The sequence below is a fragment of the Podarcis vaucheri genome (genome assembly GCF_965113315.1).
Source record: "Podarcis vaucheri genome assembly, chromosome: 7".
Lineage (NCBI taxonomy): Eukaryota > Metazoa > Chordata > Lepidosauria > Squamata > Lacertidae > Podarcis > Podarcis vaucheri.
This window is the reverse complement of record NC_138765.1, coordinates 24,449,567-24,473,902: the sequence shown is the minus strand read 5'-3', so window position 1 is coordinate 24,473,902 and position 24,336 is coordinate 24,449,567. Positions and strand designations below refer to the sequence as shown.

Below are 24,336 nucleotides of genomic sequence, written 5' to 3'. Positions count from 1 at the left end.
CAGATGTTGTTGGACAGCAACTCCCATCATCTTTGGTTATTGGCACTACTTTCTGGGGCTGATGGGAGCTGTAGTTCAACAACATCTAGAAGGCAACATGTTGTCTCTCAGTATGTATGATGTCTGTCATTTCTGCTTGAAGCTTTGCAAGACAGCTTAAAATGTATAAATGAGACCTGCAGGTATAGGGCGGTATATAAATTCAATAAATACAATGGAAAAACAATTGAAAATGGAAAGAAAGGATGAAGGAAGCAGGAAAGCTAAATCCAACAGCTGGAGGGGAAGCTTAGTCCAAAAGATAAGACAAAATAAATTCCTTCTACACTAGGGGGCTCCAAATGCCCTCCAAAACTACACAGCCTTCTCCTGTCACCAGAAGACCAACAGTGCTGGTGCAAAATGAACTTCTTTTGTGGAACAAAGTTCCAGGGCGTTGGTGCCACTGTAGAAAAGGCCTGTCCTGTGCAAGGTGATACTTCACCATCATTCACACCGTGAACCCCCAAGAGGAAAGGTTACAATGTTTGTGCTTTGAAAAGGGTTTTTTTTTGGGGGGGGGAAATGGTAGAGGTGAATAAAATGTTGTATGATCTACAGTTGGCATCCGCCTGTCTCGAGAGGCAATGGAGTGCACCTCCAGGGGTGAAGTCAAACTGCTGTGTTAGCAGTACTGAAGTGACTGCCAAGGGGGGGGGGAGACAAGCCACAGTGTATATGGAGGGTTGCCCAGAGGATAAGACCCTCCTCCTCCTTGGCCTTGCTGATGTGGTCCAGAGGAAAGCAGAGCAATGCGTTTGGCACCAGCTTGACTGCAGAAGTCGCCAGAAAGAGGTGTACACGGTGCCATCAAACTGTCTTTGGGACTCCACTCTGAATTTGCACAGGGTTTACTCCTTAGCTCTTTCTTCTCCCAAAGATCTCCCACAATGCAGCAGAGGTTTAGAATGTATGATAAATCTAGAACTCTGGGTCATCCAATCAGCTTCATTGGATGACCCAGAGTTCTAGAATTATGAGGGAGGGGGGAAATGTATGATGTGGAGGAAGCATCCCCCCCCCATAATTCTAGAACTCTGGGTCATCCAATGAAGCTGATTGGGTGGATATTCAGGACAGGCAAAAAGCAGTGCTTCTTCACACGGAGTAAAACTGACCAGTTTAAGGGATTCATTGTCACAAAATATGGTGATAATCTCTAGCTTAGAAGGATTTAGCAGGGGATCAGACAAATTCACAGAGGATAGAGTTATCCGGAATGGTTCCTCAGAATGGCTATATGGATGGTGATAGCAGTCATGAAATTAAAAGATGCCTGCTTCTTGGGAGAAAAGCAATGGCAAACCTAGACAGCATCTTAAACAGCAGAGACATCACCTTGCCAACAAAGGTCCGTATAGTTAAAGATGTAGGTTTCCCAGTAGTGATGTATGGAAGTGAGAGCTGGACCATAAAGAAGGCCGAAGAATTGATGCTTTTGAATTATGGTGCTGGAGAAGACTCTTGAGAGTCCCATGGACTACAAGAAGATCAAACCTATCCATTCTGAAGGAAATCAGCCCTGAGTGCTCACTGGAAGGACCGACCCTGAAGCTGAGGATCCAATACTTTGGCCACCTCATGAGAAGAGAAGACTCCCTGGAAAAGACCCTGATGGTGGGAAAAATGGAGGGCACAAGGAGAAGGGGATGACAGAGGACAAGATGGTTGGACAGTGTTCTTGAAGCTACCAGCATGAGTTTGACCAAACTGTGGGAGGCAATGGAAGACAGGAGGGCCTGGCGTGCTCTGGTCCATGGAGTCACGAAAAGTCAGACACGACTAAATGACTAAACAACAACAGGTTCAGAGACAGCATGGTGCAGAGCAATATGTCTTGTTTGTGGCCTTCTCAGTCCTCACCATGGGAAATGGGATGCTGGATAGGCCTTTGGTCTGATGCAAAACCACTCTTCCTATGTTCTTATAGACAAATCCATGGAGGGATAAAGCTAGTCATTATAGCTATGTGCTAACTCTGGTATCAGAGGCACCATGACTCTGAATTCTAGTTGTGGGGGCCATAAGCAGGAGGGTGCCGTTGTGTTCATGTACTGCTCGTGGGCTTCCCAGAGGCATCTGGCTCACTACTGTAGGAAACAGGATGTTGGATTAGATGAGTCTTTCGTTAGACCGAACAGGGTTCTTATGTAACTTGGAGCCAGGGCCTTGGAGGAAGAGTTTAATAAATGTTTAGGAGACTGTCCCATAGTTCTGCCAGACCCAGCGTGCTTAGGGTTTCAAAGGTCAACCCCAGGATTTTGAATTGGCCTTGGAACTGATCCTGTTACTGCAGATGTAAGTCTTAACTGTTCTTACTTGGAAATATGTTCCACTGAAATCAATGAAATGTTTATTCTCAAGGGGCATGTCTACGAATTAATGCTACAGGAATCCTGTAACTGGTACAGGGATAACAGCTGATTTGGTGCAATTAACCGGGGCTGTAATGACTTGTTGCCTCTCCATCTTGATGTACTTTTAGCCAGTCCACTTTACTGCAGGGATGTATATTTGCTATTGAAACTCAATTTTGAGCAAAACACTGATGAAGAAAAGGGCTGATTCTTATATTTTTAATATAAAAATATGATAATAAATAACCTCTGATTCCAGTAAAAGAGGAAATTCAGTGAGTCAGTTCTCTGACATGAGCAGATTTCAACATATTATCTATCACTCATCATTTCCATTTGGGATCTGTTTTCCTTAGTGGGTATTTGGCCTAGGATTAATCTAGGGCAGGAGTAACCAACTGGGGTCCTCCGGAAGTTGCTGGATTACAGCTCATGCCATCCCTGAGCTTTGGCTGGGACTCATAGGAGTTGTAGTCCCAACAACATTTGGGGATAACCTTGTTGGCTATCCCTGAGCTAAGGAATAGATTGTATGTGTAGAGCTTTGCAGGTCTAGGGAGGGTCCTTGAAGGGCCAGATCCCTAATCTGGTTCCCTCTAGATGTTCTGGACTACAACTCCCATCCACTCCAGTCATAGGGGCCAACGATTAGGAATGATGGAAGTTGTATTCTAAAACATCTGGAGGGAACTAGCTTCAGAAAACAAGCTTTTTTAAAAATGGCTTCAGGAAGAGAGATGGTTCCCCCTTTAAGGAAGAAAGACTCTAGCTTGTTCTTGTTGCTAACTCAGTTAGTGAGATCCAGGACAGAAGCAAGCAGAAAAAAAAGAAGAAGAAAAAAGAGAAGAAGTGCGAGGATCTCTTTTGCACTATAAATTCCTACTGGATCAGACTACAGAGGAGGATCTGTGTGTGGGATGTAATCCACTGGGAGCAGTCAAGTACAACATTCCTTGTAATGCTAGAGTGGACATGCGGGGGAATGTTTGCTCCAGCCAGTCGAAACTTCCTGTTCCTCCTGGCTAGAGCATCCTTCCTTTGCATGTGACCAAAGGTGGGTGTGATCTCTCCTGCCGCCCTGAACATTCCCACACTGTGGACCACCACTGGACCACCTAGCTCTACCTGGAGATACCAGGGATCAAACCTGGGAACTTTTTGCATGAAAGCAGCCCTTGTACTTCTGCCACTGAGCATCTCTTCTCTTCACAAGATACTGTTCGGATGTAGGTCTGAAAAAGTGAAGAATGTATCTTGGCAACTAATTATATCTATATGAACTTTGAAGGTACATTAATTAAAGTCATAGTCCTGCCTTTCAACTTTGAAGAATTCAATTTGTCTGTGTGCTCACTTTTGCTTGCTGTAATATCCAATATTAATTTTGAAAGCGAGGAAGGAAATGAATATTATTCCAAGGATCATTTTATATGTGAATGGCCACAATGAATATTTCCCTTCCTCCCTCTTTCTTTAATTTTAAAGACGTTTCTGTTATGTTTGGCTTTTAAATTTTTACAGGAATAACTTAATTATTGAATAATTTAGTCAATATCATTAGTGACATGGAAGACTGGATCAAAGTCACATTTATTTAAGATAGCAGTGGTCTGGTACTAGGAAGATTTTAAGGTACACCAAGTAAAACGCCTTGGTTCTCAAAAGCCAGAAGTAAGTGTTCCGGTTTTCAAACATTTTTCGGCAGCCGAACGTCCAATGTGGCTGTCAGCTGTTGTTCCCGTGGTGCCTGCACTAATCAGAAGCTGTGCCTTGGTTTTTGAACATTTTGGGAGTCAAATGGACTTCCATAATGGATTAAGTTTGGCACTTTTGTTTTTGCTATTTATTTTGCGTTTTTGTTTTTGAGGCTTTTTCGGTTAATTTGTTTTTGTGACTGTGTGGAACCCAGTTCAGCTGCTGAGTGATGGATTGTGTGACTGCGGAAATGTGACCCCTCCAATCCAAACAATTACTAGCATCAGTGCAGTAAGAAAAAAGTTTAATTTTATTTTTTATCATCTACAATACTGTCTTATTTGTTTTATAGTAAAGTACATTGATCATTGCTTTCATTTTATGGATCAATGGTCTTGTTAGATAGTAAAATTCATGTTAAATTGCTGTTTTGGGGGTTGTTGGTTCTGGAACACTTTGGTTTTGGAACGGACTTCTGGAATGGATTAAGTTTGAGAACCAAGGTACCAGTGGCGGAGCTTCAATCTCCGGCACCGGGGGGGGGGGCAGAGAGCAGGTGGGGGTGGCTGGGGTGTGTGGCGCATGTCCCGGGGGTGTGGCTGGGGGTGCAGCCGCAATGACACCCCACCGGGATTGTGCTGCCGGGGGTTGTGTGCTCCCCCCGCCCCCTCTTCCTCCGCCAGTGCAAGGTACCACTGCATACCAAAAAAAATTGTGGATTTTTTAAAAATTATAAAGGTACATAACCAAAGAACAAGCTTGCTGTATTGAAGGCTGTAGCTGACCATTCTTCTGTGTGATGCAGGAGCTTGGAAGGATCATTTTAAAAGGGAACTGGTTCAACACATCCTTTTACAAAATGAACAAGTTTGGTTCATATTAGGGCTGGGTGATATATCGAAATATCATCCGAAACCGGCTTGATGTCCATATTGTGATGTCTGTTTCATAATTTTTGATGTGGTGATATATCGCAAATCATGATGTGTGTGTGTGTGCTATGCTAAAGGGAAAACAGTAGGGAAAACATTAGGAAGGACTTCCCAGTGGTAAGGGCTGTTTGACTGTGGAACAGAATTCCCTTGAAGGTGGAGGACTCTCCTCTCCTTCACTGGAGGTTTTTAAGCAGAGCTTGGATGGCTACCTGTCAGGGGTTCTTTAGCTGCAATTCCTTCATTTCAGGGGGTTGGTCTAGATGACCCGGGGTCCGTGTAACTCTGTGATTCTGCTTGTCTCTTCTCCTAGGGCAGGGGTGGGGTACAGGATCCAGTTAGCAGGCAGATTCTGACCTCCCCGACCTCCCCACCCCCAATGACCCTCTTTGACAGGGGAGTGGGACCTCCCCCTATCCGTCGCCTGATGTTGCAATGATGCTGAGTGACTAAAAAGAAAAATCCTGGCTCAAGTCACACCTACAGATTCTTTGCATCACGGGCTTCAATTTTACTTGGAGGCTGTGGCGTTTGCCTCCTAGGATGGGTCATAAGGAAAGGGTTAAAATAGGCTGTGATGTGATTGGCCAGTGAGAATGCGAGGGGGGAATAAAAGTTAGAGTGGGAGGTTTTGAAAGTCAGTTGAGTAGAGTTGAGGTTTGGGAGTTGGGGGTTGAGTTTTGGGAGTTGAAGAAGGAAGAGGGAGGTTTGGTGTGGGTTGGTAGAGTTGTATTGTGAGAGAGTGAGAGGAATTGTTAGGTGGAGTCAGATAGATAGTTGGAATAATCAGTTTGGAGTTGTTAGGAACTAAGAATAAGAAACTGACAAGAGAAAAATTAACTGTAACCATAAGCTTGTTCCTGCATTTAAAAATAAACTTGATTATTTGTTTATGTTAACAACTGACTGGACTCCGTGTGTCCCCGTGAGATACGGGGTGGTGGCAGCGGAAAAAGCAATCGCAGTGGCAGCACAGGGTCAATGGACCATCAAACGTCCGGGGGCCCTGTGTGTGATTGCCACAGAGGCAGATCCCAGCTCCTGGGCACAAGCAGCAGTAACCTCTTTCCAGCTGTTTCAGGTTGTTTTTATCCACGTTGCTGGAAAATTTCTCCCAATGTGATCTCAGCTGCTTTAGGTTCAGCGGTATATGAGCCGATTTAAAATGCTGAGGAAGTGCGCAAGACATGGCCTTTCCGGGGTCTGTGTGCAGTTTTTTAAGCTGTGGTGGGAACTTCCATGTTCAAAATGCTCCACTAGGTAAGGAAGCAAGGGATTTAAATAATTGCCTCTCTTTGTCTCGAATGTTGGCACCCGTCCATGCCTTGTGTCTGGGTGCTGGCACGGTGGCTTCGGTGTCTTGGCTGAGTGTCAGCTCCATTTCCCACATCTTGCCTTGCAGTCCTTTCCACTTTTATGACTTCTGGACTTGCGTGCCTCAAACCGGCGAGCAGAAATGGTGCAGTGCCCAGAAGTGTTCTCTTTCTCAGATTCCCCCCTAATCCACATGCATCTCGAACCCTTGCCAGGTGTGTGCCTCACATTTTGAAGAGAAGCAGCCACAGGGCATTTTCTGTAAGAGATCTGCTTTTCATGTCTGCGGGCCTTTGGCCCAGGATAGGCCTGGATGGCCGCTGGATTGGCCCAGGATAGGCCTGGATGGATGAGTCAAGTTCTCGGCAGACTGAAGTTAAGAAACATTTTGCGAGAAGGGTTTTTGTTCTGTCACTCTCATGTTTGCTAGCAAAGTTTTGCTTTAGAGCAAGAGTGGGAAACCTTTCTTTTCTTTTGGCCCCTGAAGGCCACATTTCATTGTGGGCAACCCTTACGGGGCCACATGATGGGTGTGACTCTTATTTTTTGTACAGTAAGCTATATCCCAGCCATGCAGAAGCCACAGAGGGTTTTATACCAGCCTGTTTTCAGGCACAATTCAAAGTGCTAGCTATGACCTAGACAATGTAGGCCCAGGCTGCTGGATTCTCCTATAGGAACCTGCCCGGGCTCCTGAGTTCTTTGGGGAAAAGGCACTTCTTTCACCTTGCCATTCTCACAGGCACACTTGGTAGAGAAAGGAGAGAGGGCCTTCTTGGTGGTGGCTCCCAGACTTTGAAGCTTCCTTCCTAGGGAGGCTAGTCTGGCTCCCTCCCTGTTGTCATTCCACTAGCAGATGAAGACTAGAATTTGGCAGCTAGACTGGTGATTGGGAGTGGCAGCCGAGACCATATAACATCCATTCTGAAAGACCTTCATTGGCTCCCAGTATGTTTCCAAGCACAATTCAAAGTGTTGGTGTTGACCTTTAAAACCCTAAACCAGGCTTCCTCAACCTTAGCCCTCCAGATGTTTTGAGACTACAATTCCCATCATCCCTGATCACTGCTCCTGCTAGCTAGGGATCATGGGAGTTGTAGGCCAAAAACATCTGGAGGGCTGAGGTCGAGGAAACCTGCCCTAAATGGCCTTGGCCCAGTATACCTGAAGGAGCGTCTCTATTCCCATTACTCAGTCCAGACCCTGAGGTCCAGCTCCAAGGGCCTTCTGGCTGTTCCCTCACTGTGAGAAGTGAGGTTACAGGGAACCAGGCAGAGGGCCTTCTCGGTGGTGGCACCCGCCCTGTGGAACGCCCTCCCATCAGATGTCAAGGAAATAAACAACTATCTGACATTTCGAAGACATCTGAAGGCAGCCCTGTTTAGGGAAGTTTTTAATGTCTGATGTTTTATTGTGTTTTTAATACTCTGTTGGGAGTGCCCAGAGTGGCTGGGGAGGCCTGGCCAGATGGGCGGGGTATAAGTACAGTGGTGCCCCGCAAGACGAAATTAATTTGTTCCACAAGTTTTGTCGTCTAGCGAATTTTTCGTCTTGCGAATCACGAAATCCCATAGGAATGCATTGAAAATCAATTAATGCGTTCCTATGGTCAAAAAAAGTCCAAACAAAGCCAAATTTGGTACAACAACAGTTTCTTAACTGCTCTTTAAAGTCACACATACTGTAAAGAGCAGTTCAAAAATTGAAGGGAAAATAAATTAACTTTATAAACAAAACATGTCTTTGTTTTTAGACAAAGGAAACAAAGTCGCGAGACGTTTTCGTCTTGCGAAGCAAGCCCATAGGGAAATTCATCTTGCGAGGCAAATCGAAAACGGAAAAACCTTTCGTCTAGCGAGTTTTTTGTCTTGCGAGGCATTCGTCTTGCGAGGTACCACTGTAATAAATTGTTATTATATTATAATTCCAACAGGCTTTGGGGAACTGACTGCTTTTAAGGAAAGGGCTCTTAAATAGTGTGCTGTACTTGGTTGTTGTTTTGCTACCTTCATTTTAATTTCTTTGGGCTTTTTGCATTGTTTTAATTCTATAGTTTAACCATAACCATTTATATGTTTTTAGCTACGTGTGTTTGTTTTAATTTTTGTCAGCCGCCTCTAGTCCCTGTTCTGGGGGAAGGGCAGGATACAAGCCAACCATTCATACATGAATCTCTCGCATCTCTCCACCTTCCATCCCGGCATGACAAAGGCATTGTCACAGTGAAATGTTTAGGTCGGCAGCAGCTGTACTATTTTGATGCAGGGATACTGACCACATAGTAATATGAGTGACCCCCCACCCTGCCTTTACTTAATTTAGCCTCAATTTGCTGTTACGATAAGGTTAGAGCAGGCGGTGAGCCCTCTGCCAATAGCAAGCTTTGATTTCCTGTTTTATATTATCATACTATTTTGGCTGTGTCTTGGCACCAGAAGGCTGCACAAGAGGTTCTCTGTGTATTTTGCTGAGTTTTTGATGGCCCGGCTTTGGATGGGACAGTAATTAAATGGACTGCCGGTTGGGACACGCAGCAGATTAGAGGAAAAGTGCTGAATAAACATTTTTCAAAAAAATAAAACCAAACCAAAACGGTGTTGTCAGGGGTTCAGGAGCAGAGGCGAGGGCAAGGGAGGAAACAGAGAGCGAGGGGGAGGAGGCAGAAGAAAGGATGAGTGACGACGACGACCCGAGATCTCCGAGTCTGTCCAGTGAATCAGAAGATTCACAAAGAGGAGCACCAGTGGCAAGGGCAAGGGGGGAGACTAGGGGGACACCCCAGGAAGAAAGAGCCAGAGGGGACTCAGAGGGGAGCAGTTGGAGATCGGGACCTACGTCACCGCCAGAGAGTAGGGAAGAGGAAGAGCGCCTGGGAACTAGCGCTGGCAGCTCACAACAGGAGGGAGGGCACGAGTCAGGAGTGGCCACACCTTCATCGGGGAGCGAAGTGACGGTTAGACGGAAAGTGGAAGGTTGGGCGCGCGCGCCAAGTTCAAATGCACAGGAAGGTGGCGCAGTAGGCAGCCCGGAAAGAGAGCCAGGTCCTAAAGCCCGGCGCAAGGAGACAGGGGAGTCAGGGGGGTCAGCGTCAGAAGAATCCCGGAAGGGAGAGACCCAGGGGGGCAGAGGGACCCAGAGGAGAACTGTCAGGCGGAAAAGGTGGAGCAGGGCTAGGATATTAAGTTGGTGCGCAAGGGGCGGAGACTCAGAAGGAGCTTCGCCGACCTAAGCATAAGGCGTAGGGTTGCACGCAGCAGCTCAAGAATGGAGACTGTAACTCAATAAAGACTTTTAATCAACAACCGCTGGCTAGCGTGATCCTCTGTGAGCTAGGATCTGGAAGTAACCCTGACAGTAAGCTCCTTCTCTTCAAATTGTGGACATCCACGACCTCGCGGAGAGGAGGGAAAGCGGGTGCCTACAAGAAAGCTCACGAACGGTAGACAATATGACGGCCGAACAGCAAATAACGGAACTCAGAGACGCGGTTTCACGACTGACTGCCGAGGCGGTGGCGTCCAGGAAGAGAGAGGAGGACGCAGCGGCCGCCTACAGGGATCTCCAGGTCAGGTTGGACGTGCTTACGAAGCAGGGGCAACAGACACCCAAATCAGAGGGGATTGGGTTGGGGAGACGCACAGGCAGTCTGGTCTCGCACTTCGATGGGAATTTGCAACAGTACCCCAATTTTAGAGCAGACGTAATGTGTGCACTACAACTACTGCACAAAGACTTTAGAGATGAACAAGAGAAAGTGGGGTTCATCATGTCCCATTTGCATGGAGACGCTAAAGCATGGCTGCGCAATTTGTGGAGGGATAAGGATCCTGCGCTCCAAAATGCGGACGCCTTTATTAAAGCGATGGATGGCTGTTTTTTATCAAGCATTGACGTGGATCTTGCCCGAAGGGAGGTGCACGGACTAAGACAAGGGAGGGCCAGCGTACGGCAATATCATGCCCGCTTTTTCGCTTTGGTCAGTGCCCTGGAATGGGACAGAGATTCGGATCCCGTCAGAGACCTTTTTTGGGAGGGCTTGAACAGCTCGGTGAAAGATGAGATTGCGAGGGGGGAGAGACCCCGGACCACGCAGGAGATCGTTCAGAGGGCGCTGGCGGTGGGAGTGCGGCTGGAAGAACGTCCGTGGAGCAGGGACGAAGGGCGCAGCGGGCGCGAACCAGCCAGGGGCTCCTCCTTCCTTCCCAGAGAAGCAGCGCGTGCGCAATCCACGCCCCCAACAGGGGGAGGGGTGGAACCGATGGAGGTTGGGAGTGCAAGGGCTCAGTCAGCAGCCAGAGCCCTAGCACCGGCAGCAGTGAAAGCGAAGCCTCCTAGAGGGAACAGGAAGTGTTACATCTGCGAGGATCCAGGCCATTTGGCGAAAGAGTGTCCCCGGAGGCTCCACAAGCACACTGCAGCCTCAGCAATGGTGACTGCAGCAACGCAGCAAGGAGAACCACAGCAGGGAAACGACGATGTCTGGCTGGAAGAGGAGGCACTGGGGCCCAGCCAGACGTGTCAGTGAAGCAGTCCCCAGAGATTTTACCGCCCATGGACCCCCTCCCGCCCAAGCCAGTAGTGAGGCTCACCGCATCGCTCCAGCTACCCAATGGAATCACCATGGACGTGCCAATCACCGTCGACTCGGGAAGCAATGCAGACTTCATAGGGCAGGACTTTGTCGACCGGCACGCTATACAGTTGCTGCCTGCCGCGCTGCCACTGCAGGTTGTCACGGTGGATGGCAGGGAGCTGTTAGGGGGGCAAGTGGTGAAGCAGACGCCACCTATGGTGCTGCGGCTTGGAAATCACAAGGAGATTATCAGCTTCAACGTCACTCAACTCTCAGACACGCCTATCGTATTGGGCATGAGTTGGCTGGACAGGCACAGCCCGACGCTGGCTTGGTACCAGAGGCAGCTGACCTTCGGTTCTTCCTTTTGTGCTGAACACTGCATCATGCCCCAGCAAGAAGGGGAGCAAGAGGAGTCACAGCTGCTGCTCGGCACGCTGCAAGCGATTCCCCACAAGTACGCAGAATTTTTGGAGGTTTTCTGCGAGAAGGAGGCAGACAAGCTACCCCCCCACAGACCATATGACTGCAAGATTGACCTGCTGCCGGGGGCGGCGCTGCCCAAAGGGAAGCTGTATTCCATGTCTGAAGACGAACTGCAGGAACTCAAGGAGTTCATTGATCATAATTTGAAACGCGGTTTCATCCGAGAGTCCCAGGCAGCGGGGGGCAGTCCTGTATTCTTTGTGAAGAAGCGAGACACGCCCCAGAAAAGGCTCGTGGTGGACTACCGCATTTTGAACAGTGTCACCAAGCCGTCGGACTTCCCCATGCCCCGAATCGACGACCTCCTCGCGAAAGTACGCAAGGGCAGCGTGTTCACCAAGTTGGACCTGCGAGGGGCGTACAACCTGATTCGCATGCGGGAAGGAGATGAGTGGAAGACAGCCATGTTCACACCCCTGGGCACCTACGAATATAGAGTTATGCCTTTTGGATTGCAAAATGGCTCCCACGTTTTTCAAGCTTTCATGCATCACGTGTTGGCGGGGCTCCTCTACAAGACGTGCGTCTGTTTCTTGGATGACATCCTGATCTTTTCGGAATCGCAGCAGGAGCATGACAGACACGTCAGGGAAGTGCTGAGCAGGCTCCAGCAACATAGGCTTTACGCCAAGCTGGAGAAGTGCCAATTCGACGTGACGGAGGTGGATTTCCTGGGATACAGGTTGTCTGACAAGGGGCTCGCCATGGACAGCGCCAAGGTTCGAGCGGTGTTGGATTGGAAAAGCCCACGCAACCGGAAGGAGGTCCAACGATTTGTCGGCTTCGCGAACTTCTATCGCAAGTTCATCAAAGGCTTCGCTATGCAGACTGCAGCCATTACAGACACGCTCAGTTCCAAGAAAAAGAAGTTCATCTGGACAGCGCAGGCGGAGCAGTCCTTTCAGGCACTCAAGCGTCTTTTCGCCTCGGAGGAACAGCTGCTTCATGTCGATCCTAGCAGGCCGATGAGAGTTGAAACAGACGCCTCGGACAGGGCCGTCGGAGCAGTCCTGCTGCAGAAGGACCCGCAGGGGGTTTGGAGGCCCGGAGCGTTTTACTCCAGGAAGCTCAGCAAGTCCGAACAGAATTACACCATCTGGGACAGGGAGTTGCTGGCTATTCATGCAGCGTTCAAAGCATGGAGGCACTTCCTGATTGGAGCCAAGCACACGGTGCAGGTCTGCACGGACCACAAGAATCTGGAGCACTGGCGCACGGCACAGTTCCTGAACCAGAGGCAGATACGTTGGGCTGAGTTCTTTGCGAATTTCGACTTCCGAATAGAGTATGTCCCGGGGGACACCAACATCATGGCGGACGCGCTATCCCGTAAGCCACAGTATCTGGAGGACGCCACGCCAGCGGCCGCCATGCACATCTTCGCGCCAACAGTGTGGGCGTGCGCTGCGGCGACAGTGGACCTGGAGGCGGTGCGACAAGCATTGCAGAATGACTCTTTCGCGCAAGCAAAGATGGCTGAGATGCGAAGGGGCACGGCAGCGACCAACGGGTTCCAGCTGAGAGATGGATTGCTCATCCGCAAAGGGGCCATCTACGTGCCGGGAGACGAACTTCGCGCCAAGGTACTGCATCAGCTGCACGACGCGCCCACTGCCGGGCACTTTGGCAAGGAGAAGACGGTGGAATTAGTCGCCAGGGATTTCTGGTGGCCCGGAATGAGAGGGGAGGTCGCGGACTACGTGGCGAGGTGCGACACCTGCCAGAGGGCCAAACCAGTGCACAGACCGCCGGCCGGACTGTTGGAACCGCTGCAAACTCCGGTCGAGCCATGGGAGAGAGTCGCCCTGGACTTCGTCACGGATCTGCCCAGCTCGAGGGGCAAGACGGCCGTGCTGGTGGTGGTGGACTTGTTCTCCAAGATGGCGCATTTCATCCCGTGTGCGAAGGTGGCCACGGCGGAACAAACCGCCAAACTGTTCATAGACCACGTGTTCAAGGTTCACGGTCTGCCACGGTCTATTCTGTCCGACCGCGGGCGGCAGTTCATCTCGAACTTCTGGCAGAAGCTGATGGGCTTCCTAAACGTCAAGATCAACCTGGCGTCGGCGAGACACCCGCAGACCAACGGGCAAGCGGAGCGGGTCAATGCCATCATGCAGCAGTACCTGAGATGCTATGCGAATCAACAGCCTGCGACGTGGGTGGATTACCTGCCGCTCGCCGAGTTCGCCTACAACAACACGAAGCACGTGTCCACGGGGGTCACGCCGTTCTTCGCCAACAACGGGAGGCACCCCAGAACCTTCCCGGGACTGGAAAGACTGGTGGAGGGGGAGCCGCAGACAGCAGATGCGTTCGCGTCGGAGTTGCAAGAGGTTCACGATCAGCTGCGGCGGCACCTGGAGCTGGCCAAACACGCATACAAGGTGCAGGCAGACAAACACAGAAGGGTTGGCGAAGAGATCCAGGTGGGAGACTGGGTCTGGTTAGCAGCCCACGCAGTGCCGGCCAGGTCGTTGGCCAAGAAGAAACTAGGGCATAAGCAAATGGGGCCCTACCAAGTCGAAGAGCAGGTCAACCCGGTGGCTTTCAGGCTGGCGCTTCCGGAGGGTTCCAGAATGCATCCGGTGTTCCACAGATCGGTGCTCACTCCCTACAAGGCACCGCACAGGTTTCAGGAACCCGGCACGGCGCCGAGTCCGCTCCGAGAGGGAACCAGGCAACGGGGAGTGGCACAGGAGGTGCGCCTCAACGAAGTCACGGAGATTTTGGACTCCAGATGGGGGGAAGAGGGGGTAGAATACCTTCTCGCTAAGGAGGGTACCCCGGCCAATGCCAACAGCTGGGTGCCGGGCTACGCTCTAGATGAACCTCTGCTCAAGGAAGAGTTTCATGCCCTCTTTCCCCATAGGCCAATGCCGGCGGACTTTTTCGACGACTGGCTTTTCACGCCCACGCTTTCAGCCAGCACGTTCCGGGGGTTCGACTCGGATGAGGAACCGACACGAGACGCCCGTTCCCCGGAGGGGTCACCCTCGGGATCTGCCTCAGAACCCTCGTATTGGTGGGATGATCGACCAGAGGAGCAGTGGCGCAGGAAGTGGCTGGAGGGTCCAGGACGAGCTACGCCTACAGAAGGAAGCGAGGGAGAGACCGACATGGACTTTTTCGGGGACAACCAGGGTCTCGAGCACGGCGGCACGGAGATGGAAGCAGAGGTGACCGTCGTTGACGAGAGCAGGGAGGAAGAACCGGGAGTCTGCGGATGGAGGCCGGCCACGGGAAGCGAACTGTACCCGACATTCGTCCCTTTGACACTGCAGCACCCAGTTCCCGCACCGGAGGGAGGGGAGGGGGGAAGGGGGGGCTTTGAGGGGGGGATGGATGTCAGGGGTTCAGGAGCAGAGGCGAGGGCAAGGGAGGAAACAGAGAGCGAGGGGGAGGAGGCAGAAGAAAGGATGAGTGACGACGACGACCCGAGATCTCCGAGTCTGTCCAGTGAATCAGAAGATTCACAAAGAGGAGCACCAGTGGCAAGGACAAGGGGGGAGACTAGGGGGACACCCCAGGAAGAAAGAGCCAGAGGGGACTCAGAGGGGAGCAGTTGGAGATCGGGACCTACGTCACCGCCAGAGAGTAGGGAAGAGGAAGAGCGCCTGGGAACTAGCGCTGGCAGCTCACAACAGGAGGGAGGGCACGAGTCAGGAGTGGCCACACCTTCATCGGGGAGCGAAGTGACGGTTAGACGGAAAGTGGAAGGTTGGGCACGCGCGCCAAGTTCAAATGCACAGGAAGGTGGCGCAGTAGGCAGCCCGGAAAGAGAGCCAGGTCCTAAAGCCCGGCGCAAGGAGACAGGGGAGTCAGGGGGGTCAGCGTCAGAAGAATCCCGGAAGGGAGAGACCCAGGGGGGCAGAGGGACCCAGAGGAGAACTGTCAGGCGGAAAAGGTGGAGCAGGGCTAGGATATTAAGTTGGTGCGCAAGGGGCGGAGACTCAGAAGGAGCTTCGCCGACCTAAGCATAAGGCGTAGGGTTGCACGCAGCAGCTCAAGAATGGAGACTGTAACTCAATAAAGACTTTTAATCAACAACCGCTGGCTAGCGTGATCCTCTGTGAGCTAGGATCTGGAAGTAACCCTGACAGGTGTGTAATTAAATTGTTTGCTGATCTGTTGGACTTGGGTGACTGCAAATAAGGTTGTCTCCTAATATGCCTCTCAAGGCTCTCTCTCTCTCTCATACACTTTTTCCTTTTCCTTTTTGTGGTAAGGTCCTGCCTTACAAATGTTCTATATGCTGGTCACTATATGCTAGGTACAGGTTTGGTTGGTTTGTGTGTTTTTTTAAAGTTTCGGCACTTAGATGGAGTTTGTGCATGTTTAGCAAAACCTTTGATCAAACAGAGATGGCACCGGTGGAGGACTGTTCATTTGGCTAATGGGGTCTGGCCCCTACCCACTGGTGGAAGAAGGGGTGTGTGGTGGATGTGGTCCGCCCCAGGTGTCATCCCGGTGGGGGGGGGTTGACATCGCCGCCCCGCCCCCTGGGATGCTGGCCCCGCCCCTGCAGGTGGCTAGCCCCGCCCCTGGGTGCACAGCATGTGTGCCGCTCCGAGTGCCACAGCAGCTAGCTCTGCCTCTGCCCCCGCCAGTCTTTCTATGTACTTACAGTCAGCCCAAAGAGTGGCCCTGCCTGACAGCTTTCTCCTGCTTAGTGTCAAATATTTGGAGCCTAAGTCATTTAGGGCTTTAAAAACTAATGTGCACAGCTTGTTAGATTTTTTGGGGAGTTAATATAAGGCCCATTTTTTAAAAAGTGAAGATTGCAAGCGGTTTTGAAATGCAGTTTTGGGCAAGATTCCAAGAGACTTTCCTTTGGCTGATGGAAAACCCTCAAAACTTCCTAGACCATCCATTTCTTTTGGACACGGGGTGTATTTTTAAAGTCCCTTTTCACTGGCCGGGATACTCAATGCAAAGAACTATAATTGCTGGTTAACTGGTCTGGTAAACAGAGCCCTGTGTAGACACGCTGTAATTGAGGCTGTGTGGGTCGCCCGGTTTAATTACTGTCTGAATACTTGGAATAGAAACTTTTCAGCAGCCACCATATCATAGAGCATCCGATTAAGTAAACAAATTGGTAGCTGCCGAACCACACGGCCAAGTGACGAGAGGATTCTCCAATCCTTCCCTCGAGGTCTTGGAGAAAGTGGGGTGAATTGTGCCCAGGGTAGCCAGAGGCCTTTTGGGTATTTCTCCCACACATCTGGCAAAAGAGCAGCTTAATTGCACTCCCAGATGCAACCCATGCCAGATGATTCCCCCACCATCCCGCCAGCAACTTCTCTCTTGCTGACGGATGAAATTAGACATGGCACGATGACCTCATGGTCCATTACAGACACACCTTATCCCAGACATACTGGCTCAGAGCAGATGTTATGACAGCTGCAGTGATGAGATTTAGAGGCAGACAAATCATGTCATTGCCCAGGGTGCCAAACCTTTTTTTTTTTTGGCAGGGGTGGGGGACAGTGGCACCAGGCTGGAGGTGCAACTGTTATGAACTATAGTTGTACCTTGGAAGTCAAACGGAATCTACTCTGGAAGTCCGCTCAACTTCCAAAATGTTCAAAAACCGAAGCACGGCTTCTGATTGGCTGCAGGAAGCTCCTGCAGCCAATTGGAAGCCCCGTCAGATGTTCGGCTTCCAAAAATCATTCAAAAACCAGAAACGCTTACTTACACGGGTTTCGATCGTCCGGGAGCTGATTTCTTCGGGAGCCAAGGCATTCGAGATCCAAGGTACGACTGTATCTACTCCAGGACTGGGGAATATTTTTCAGATGGGGGGACCCATTTGCTTCTAGGCAAGCTGGCACAGCCAGGGGTGAAAGTGGCCAGAGTAATTAATGTTCATGTCATGTTTTATGCAGCAGGTAGTTTCTGCACACAACTGCACACCCTTCTCTACCCTCCAGCCAGGTTATCAGGAGTTCAGGACACATTTCATCTGGGGAAGCCCCCCCCCCCCCGAACAAACACTCAAGAAGGGTGCAGGGTACATTGGGTGAGGGGGGGTGGTGGCTTTGGAAGTTGGGTGGCCTGGGGGAAAGTCCCGAGGGCCTGATAGAGAAGTGTCAAGGGCCACATGTGGCCTCCCCGCAGGTCTGAGGTTATGTGCCGCGAACAAACTGGGTTTGCTGCACATGTCACAGAGTTATGGAGGAGAGAGAAGGAGGGATCCTGAAATGGCTTTCAAAATACTTTTTTCCGTGGTGACAAAGGAACTCTAGAGATGCTTTTTCCATTGAAAATCCATTTTTTACATACTCAGGGTTTATATGTGTGTTTGTGGGTGGGGGGATGCCCCAAAGTAAATGATGAACACTTGGAATGCAGCCAGAACAATCTGGGCCACTGCTTGTTTCTCGCTCTCTCTCTTCCCCCTCCCCCCACCCCTGGCCACTGTCTTCTATTTTTGATGCTGGTTACATGGTTTCCTGTTTGTTGCAAAATATGTGGGTTTCTGAATGTTGCACCTGCGGTGAATTCCATACACTACACCCTTCCTGTCTGCAAGTGGGCGCCCACAACCGTTTCCCTCCCCACCCGCCATAAGCGTTCACATCAAGTCCTTTTGAACTAGATCTCTGCCTTCTTTCTAGGATGGAGGTTACTGAGTGGAGTTATAATAGGGAACCAGGACTAGGACAAAAGAATCAAGTGTGCTCATCTGAATCAGAACCGGTGAACTTGCAGCCCCATTGGATATGGCTGAACTACAACCCCCTTAATCCCTGACCATTGGCCATGCCAGCTGGGGCTGATGGGAAATGGAGTCCAACAGCATCTGGAGCTCTATAGATTTCCCATCACCTGATCTATATATTACGTCATTTGTTTTCAGGTCACTTTTATTTGCTATGCTATGCTGTGCACCCCATTTTTAGACCAGGACTGTGAAACCATTTCTTTCCCCCGCTTTTGTGACTTGATTTATTTTTTCTTTTCTTTGCAAACTCTACTTTTCTTTTGTAACACAACCATTAAAATTGCAGATTTTTAATGAATTATTTGTTTTGCTCACATTAGATTCCTTTTTGTATTCCATTTTTGTTTATGTAACTATTCTATCCAGAGCTAATTTCTCTAGCTGTTCTGTGCTCACTGGTTGCCACCATTTTTGTCCCTGACATGTCCTGGAATGACTCCATCAAGAGCATTCTGGGTAAGAAAATATGGCAGCCACCAACAATTGTCTTCGGAATGAACTCTGTTGCTGCTGGTGGTATAGGAGACAGATAACTCCTCTGCCCACTCCCAAATACTATCATTAGGAGTCCTTTTGTTGTTGTTGTTGTTGTTTAAAGTCCTATCCATATTTATTCCCCTGGGAATTGATTTCTGAACGACTAAAAACCAAACCAAATGTATCCCATTTGGCCTAGTTGTTCTGAAAGAATGCATACCCCTAACTTCATCCTTCTTTAAATGGTTAATATGGGGATACTTGTTCTCAAGTTGCCAGTGCTTGGTTTAATTCCAACAGCAAGAGGTAGCAGTGACTGCCAGCTACCAATAAGTTCTTCTGGCTGCTTTGGGAAGGTTAGGCTGGGGCTGCACAGCTCATTCTGTCCTCGACAAAGATCTTTGTGGGCTCCCCAGTGTGTCGCTGTGGGAAGCAGGAAGCTGAAGAGGCCTTTGGTCTGATGCAAAAATGCTCTTCCTATGTTCTGATAGAAAGATCCTTGGAGGGGTAAAGCGATCAGTGGCTACCGGTCATTATGGGTATGTGCAAATGTCCAGTATCAGAGGCAGTATAATAACTCTGAGTAGCAGTTGCTGGAGACCAGGACCAAGAAGGTGCTGGTGCAGTCAAATGCTGTTTGCCTGCTTCCCATAGGCATCTCGTTGTCCACTATGAGAACAAGATGCTGGATGGGCCATTGGCGTAGTCAAGGAACCACAGAATTGTAGAGTTGGAAGGGACTCTTAGGATCATCTAGTCCAGCAGTTCTCAACCTGTGGGTCCCCAGATGTTGTTGGACTACAACTCCCATCATCCCTGAGCTCTGGCCTTGTTAGCTAGGGTTGATGGGAGTTGTAGTCCAACATCTGGGGACCCACAGGCTGAGAAAGGCTGATCTAGTCCCTTGAAATACAGGAATATGCATTTGTCCTATGCGGGGATTGAACCTGCAACCTTGGCGTTGTCAGCACCAACAGAGCTATCCAGGTTCAGAAAGTGGTGTTTCCTGCAATGCGGCATCAAATAATTAGAGAAGCAGGCAGGAAACACTTCCTCTCCCCATGACAGCTAGTTTAGCACTCAGCACAAGTGGCGGGGAACCTCAGACCTGGCGGTTGGAGATGGCCTTCTAGTTCTTTCTGTTTTGCCCTTGGGGATCTACTCAGGCCGCATCTCTCACTGGCCTTCTCTGATGTTTTTTGCCTGGCTGGAATATGTCCCTGAACTCTGATGATGCTTCTTGCTTGCCTGGGCGAAGAGATGTGAATGGAGGAGTGTGTGTTTAGAACCCTCTGATTTTTTGCATGGCTGGAAAGTGCAAAGTCAGAGGTACGGCTCCACGGCTCCACCCACCTTTCGCCCATCACCAGCGTGCGGCCCCTGGAAAGCTGCTCGTAAGGCAATGACGCCTTTGGCCTGGAAAAAGCACCCCACTCCTGCCTTAAACAGGATTCCATGATTTTTGTGTGTGTGTGTGTGTGTGTGTGTGTGTGTGTTTCAACCCATACAGTGTGGAACAGAGTGAATCAGTGGAAAATGGGTAGGCGGGGAAGAGACTAAGGCTGATTAACTGTTTCCTTCCCGTTGTAGTTCTTGGTGATTGAGGGGACAGATGTGGATTTTGTTACCGATGCAGTTACTTGTCGCAAATTAGCTGGTGGGTGAAAATTAGGCAATCCTCTTTAAACAGGGTTTATTGCAGTAATTGCTGACCAGGGTAATGGCGCATAACACAACATCACAAAACCTGTGATGCCAGCAGTGCAAACAATGAAACAGTTCGGCTAATTAATCAGCAAAGAGAATATATTGCAGCTGAGACAATAAAAAAATGCCCCTTGTAATGAAATCACAAGACACGATCTCAAATTATGCAGAATGGTTGTTGTTGTTTTTGAAACTGATTATTCAATTTACATTGTTTTTAATGGATTCTGATTAATTGGCTACACTTTGTAGCCTTAATTGTAAGTGGTCTTTGATTCCTCTAGAAATGCTGTGTTTGATTCATGTATTATCCCAAATGCAGATGTAGCTACTCCTTGGGGCAAGGGGCACTTTGACAGATAGGCAGGCTGCCCAGTCACCTGAAAATTTGAAGTATTCTGGTGGGGCCCTTTCAATGGCCCCTTGTAGCCCTGAGGTTCAGCTACCAAAGACTGACCACTGTGCAAATCCTCCCCATTTCCAAAGTAGAACATCAGGTTTCCTCTGAGCTCAATCCATGTGCTCCCCAAATGCAGTACGCGCACACCCACAATTTGTTGCCTGAAGTCATGTGCAGCTGGACAAGCTCTGTCTGAAGCTGTGCAGTAGGATATGCTAAGCCCTGACAGTAAGAGCTGTTTGACAGTGGAATTTGCTGCCAAGGAGTGTAGTGGAGTCTCCTCCTTTGGAGGTCTTTAAACAGAGGCTTGACAACCATATGTCAGGAGTGCTCTGATGGTGTTTCCTGCTTGGCAGGGGGTTGGACTCGATGGCCCTTGTGGTCTCTTCCAACTCTATGATTCTATGATTCTATGATCTCCATAGTCTAGCAGGAGAATAATTTGTAAGTCCTTTTAACTATTTCCCAACTGCTTCACGAGGCTCTCCCATTAATTGATGGAGTTAAAATAAGTCAACCGAACTGCGGCTCCCTTTCTCCTGGAAAGCAGTTTGGCTTTCTAATTCTTAAGGGGTTGAGGTTCTCTTCTGCTCCAAGAAGCATGGGAGAAACATGATTCTCAGCTGTCAGAACAGACCCGCACCCACACCCACAGGAATTGTCTGTTAACATTCTCCGGAGGATGAGTTCATGTTTTCCTCCAGAGAGATCCATTAGCCAGTGCTTCGGCTGGTTATACAACAGTTCCGTAAGACCTGTACAGAAATGTTCTTCTGCCTGCTGAAGGGCAGACTGCGTCATGATTCTCCAACTGCTTTCCTTCTATAACCAAATTTCTGCATCACAACTCCAGTGTGGTTTCTTGTTTGTTGACTGTCGCTCTATTTTGGGAGCTGTGCCATTGGGACTTCTTAAGTCTAGGAAGCGCTTTCAGATACGTTGGGTGGGGTGGCGGCGAGGGAAAGGTGTTGTAATTTTGTGGTTTAACAATAAATATATTTTTAGGATGATCTGTTTCCCGCCACCCTTCAAAAATTAAGCAAACATGTTGTCTTACCTGGCTTCCCCTCCCTTTTTTTTTGCATATAATATATATTTGAGTTTCAGTGGTTAGTTTGCAATTTATATCTCTGTGCAGCCATGACTGGCATGAAGTGTAAAAACAGTCCTGATGGATGTCTCTGTAGACCCATCTACTCCAGTGTCCTGTTTTACACAAGCCCTCTTCCATTTTGCTGGAGGCTGCTAAAATGGGTGGGTTGGGGTGCAGATGGAAGCCCCGCCCTCGGTGCCCTGCAAGCTCCGCCTTCAATATCCCTACCAGCACATGGTCTTATCATAGCTGTGCACGTTGCCATCACAACCAATTGGATCCGCAGGATTGGCATTGTTACAAGTGTGCAGTTGGAAGGGACCCTGAGAACCATCACCAATCCAACCCCCTGCAATGTTGGAATTTGCAGCTGTCCCATACCTGGGATCAAACCTGCAACCTTGGCATTATCAGCACCACGCTCTAACCAACTGAGCTACAGTATCCAGGCTTCATTCCACCCTTGTAAGAAAGTTCATCTTTTGGCGTGGTAAGAGGTGCATCCCGTCAATTTCATACCCGAATTCACAGAGACCATATTTCCATAAGCAACTACTTTTGGGGAATTTCTCCTTAATACGTAGGTTGCGTGGCAAGTTCCCGCCCCAGTGGAAATAAAGACACATGCCACATTTATTAAGGTTAATAGGCTAAATAAGGCCACAACTTTATTGGTTACAGGTGATGAGCGGTATTGGCTTAGGCATTGGTCCTAACCGACTATATCCGGCTTCAGCCCGTCCGCTTGAAGTCCGGGAAGGGTTAACCACCAGTAGGGGGAGTCCTGCTGATGCACATCACCTAGGAACTCCCCCGGGGCCACCGCTCGGGGGCGTGCCTTAGGCCCTCACCTCCTTAGGCTTCAGACAGGGCCATGCCCCCTGGAATCCTTTATCAGACTACCCTTCAATATGTGGGGCAGGTGATGGCGCTTCCTCCCCTCTTTCATCTACATAACAATACCTCTACCAATGCCTAACCGCCAATGCTGAGGAAGTTGTGACGATTTGCTACGAGGTAGGTGAAAAACCAAGTGGCTGGTGCCAATTTGCCAAGTGGAAAAAAATCCTACCAGGCCCCTCAACGGCGACCAAACGGGGTCCATAGCAAGGTCAAGGATGAAAACCTTAAAGGGTGGGAAACCGAAGCAGCTGTGGAGGTGGCAAAAGAGGGAGATCCCCAGCCACGCCTGCGTTAAATAGGGCAGGCCACGCCTCCCGAGCCAGCCAATGGGCTGTCCAAGGGGTGACGTGGCTGGGGATTCCCTCAATCGCATGGAGGGGGTGTGAAGCCCGCAACACCACCTCCTTTGCAGGGCGGAAGTGGCTTTGTCTTGCAGGGTGGGGTGGGAGCCCAATGGGTTTGGTCTCTCCTAAGAATACATGGACGAGCTCTCCTGTAAAGGTCTCCACTTTCAAACTTGTCACCCTCCATCCAGGATTCCCTCGTCTCTTAAGATTTTTACAGTGGCTTAATATGGGGAAGATATACCACCCAGCATTTAAAATAAAAATGAAATAACTGCATTCTTCATGTATTCAGTTAAAAAAAATTAATTGCATCATGGGGATGGTCGTTCTGCACTTTCTTCTGAAAATTGCACCCTTCTGGCTGCTTTTTGCTGCTCCCCCTCCCCACATATGCTCTCATAGTGTGTTTCTGCATTTCCCGACCGCAAGCCTGTGGGCAGGGACTGTCTCATCTTATGTAAGACAGTCTGTGAGCCTTTTTGGCTGAAGTGTGGGGAACAAATGCTCCAATTACTTACTTACCTACCTACTCAATTCAACGAGCAGGAGCATTTTCTGGGCTTGGGGCCCTATGGTTGCTTTTTCTCCAAAATGAAAGCAGCCAAGTTATGTATATATCTATTTTTAAAGCATGTGACTACTGGGATAGCTCAGTTGGTAGAGCATGAGACTCTTGACCTTAGGGTCGTTGGTTTGAGCCCTGTGTCGGGTAAAAGATTCCTGCATTGCAGGAGATTGCACTAGCTCACCCTTGTGGTCCCTTACAACTCTACAACTCTACATGCTACATGTGCTCTCGTCCTTGGATTCACTCCTGATTCATGGCTGGAGTTGGCACAGCCAGAGGTGAGGAACCTCAGGTCAAGGCAGCCAAATGCAGCCCTTCAAGCCACTCTTATCCGGCCCTTGGGAACCTCAACAAGTCCTCCTCTGTGCCCTTCTTGAGTATTTTCACCTGACAACGTTGTGGTCTAAACCACGGAGCCTCTTGAGCAGATGTCAGCAACCTTTTTCAGCAATGGGCCAGTCCACCGTCCCTCAGACCATGTGGTAGGCCAGACTATATTTTGGGTAATTAATGAATGAATTCCTATGCCCCACAAATAACCCAGAGATGCATTTTAAATAAACACACACATTCTACTCATGTAAAAACATGCTGATTTCCGGACCGTCTGTGGGCCGGATTGAGAAGGCGATTGGGCTGCATCCAGGCCCCGGGCCTTAGGTTTCCTACCCCTGTTCTTGAGCTTATCAGTTAGAAGGTCGGTGGTTTG

At 49.4% G+C, this 24,336-nt stretch overlaps 2 protein-coding genes and 1 long non-coding RNA gene across 10 annotated transcripts in view; all 3 read left to right on the top strand.

The window, feature by feature from the left end:
- HIVEP3 (HIVEP zinc finger 3) overlaps positions 1-24,336 on the top strand; it is a 271,325-nt gene that overhangs the window by 60,059 nt on the left and 186,930 nt on the right. The gene's annotated exons all lie outside the window — the stretch shown is intronic.
- The window catches only part of ZCCHC17 (zinc finger CCHC-type containing 17), a 351,579-nt gene that overhangs the window by 172,605 nt on the left and 154,638 nt on the right, over positions 1-24,336 (top strand). The window lies entirely within an intron of this gene.
- On the top strand, positions 5,358-5,916 carry LOC309536693. The gene is made up of 2 exons (XR_014221705.1): positions 5,358-5,669; positions 5,726-5,916. It is a non-coding gene; the product is annotated as an uncharacterized lncRNA (long non-coding RNA).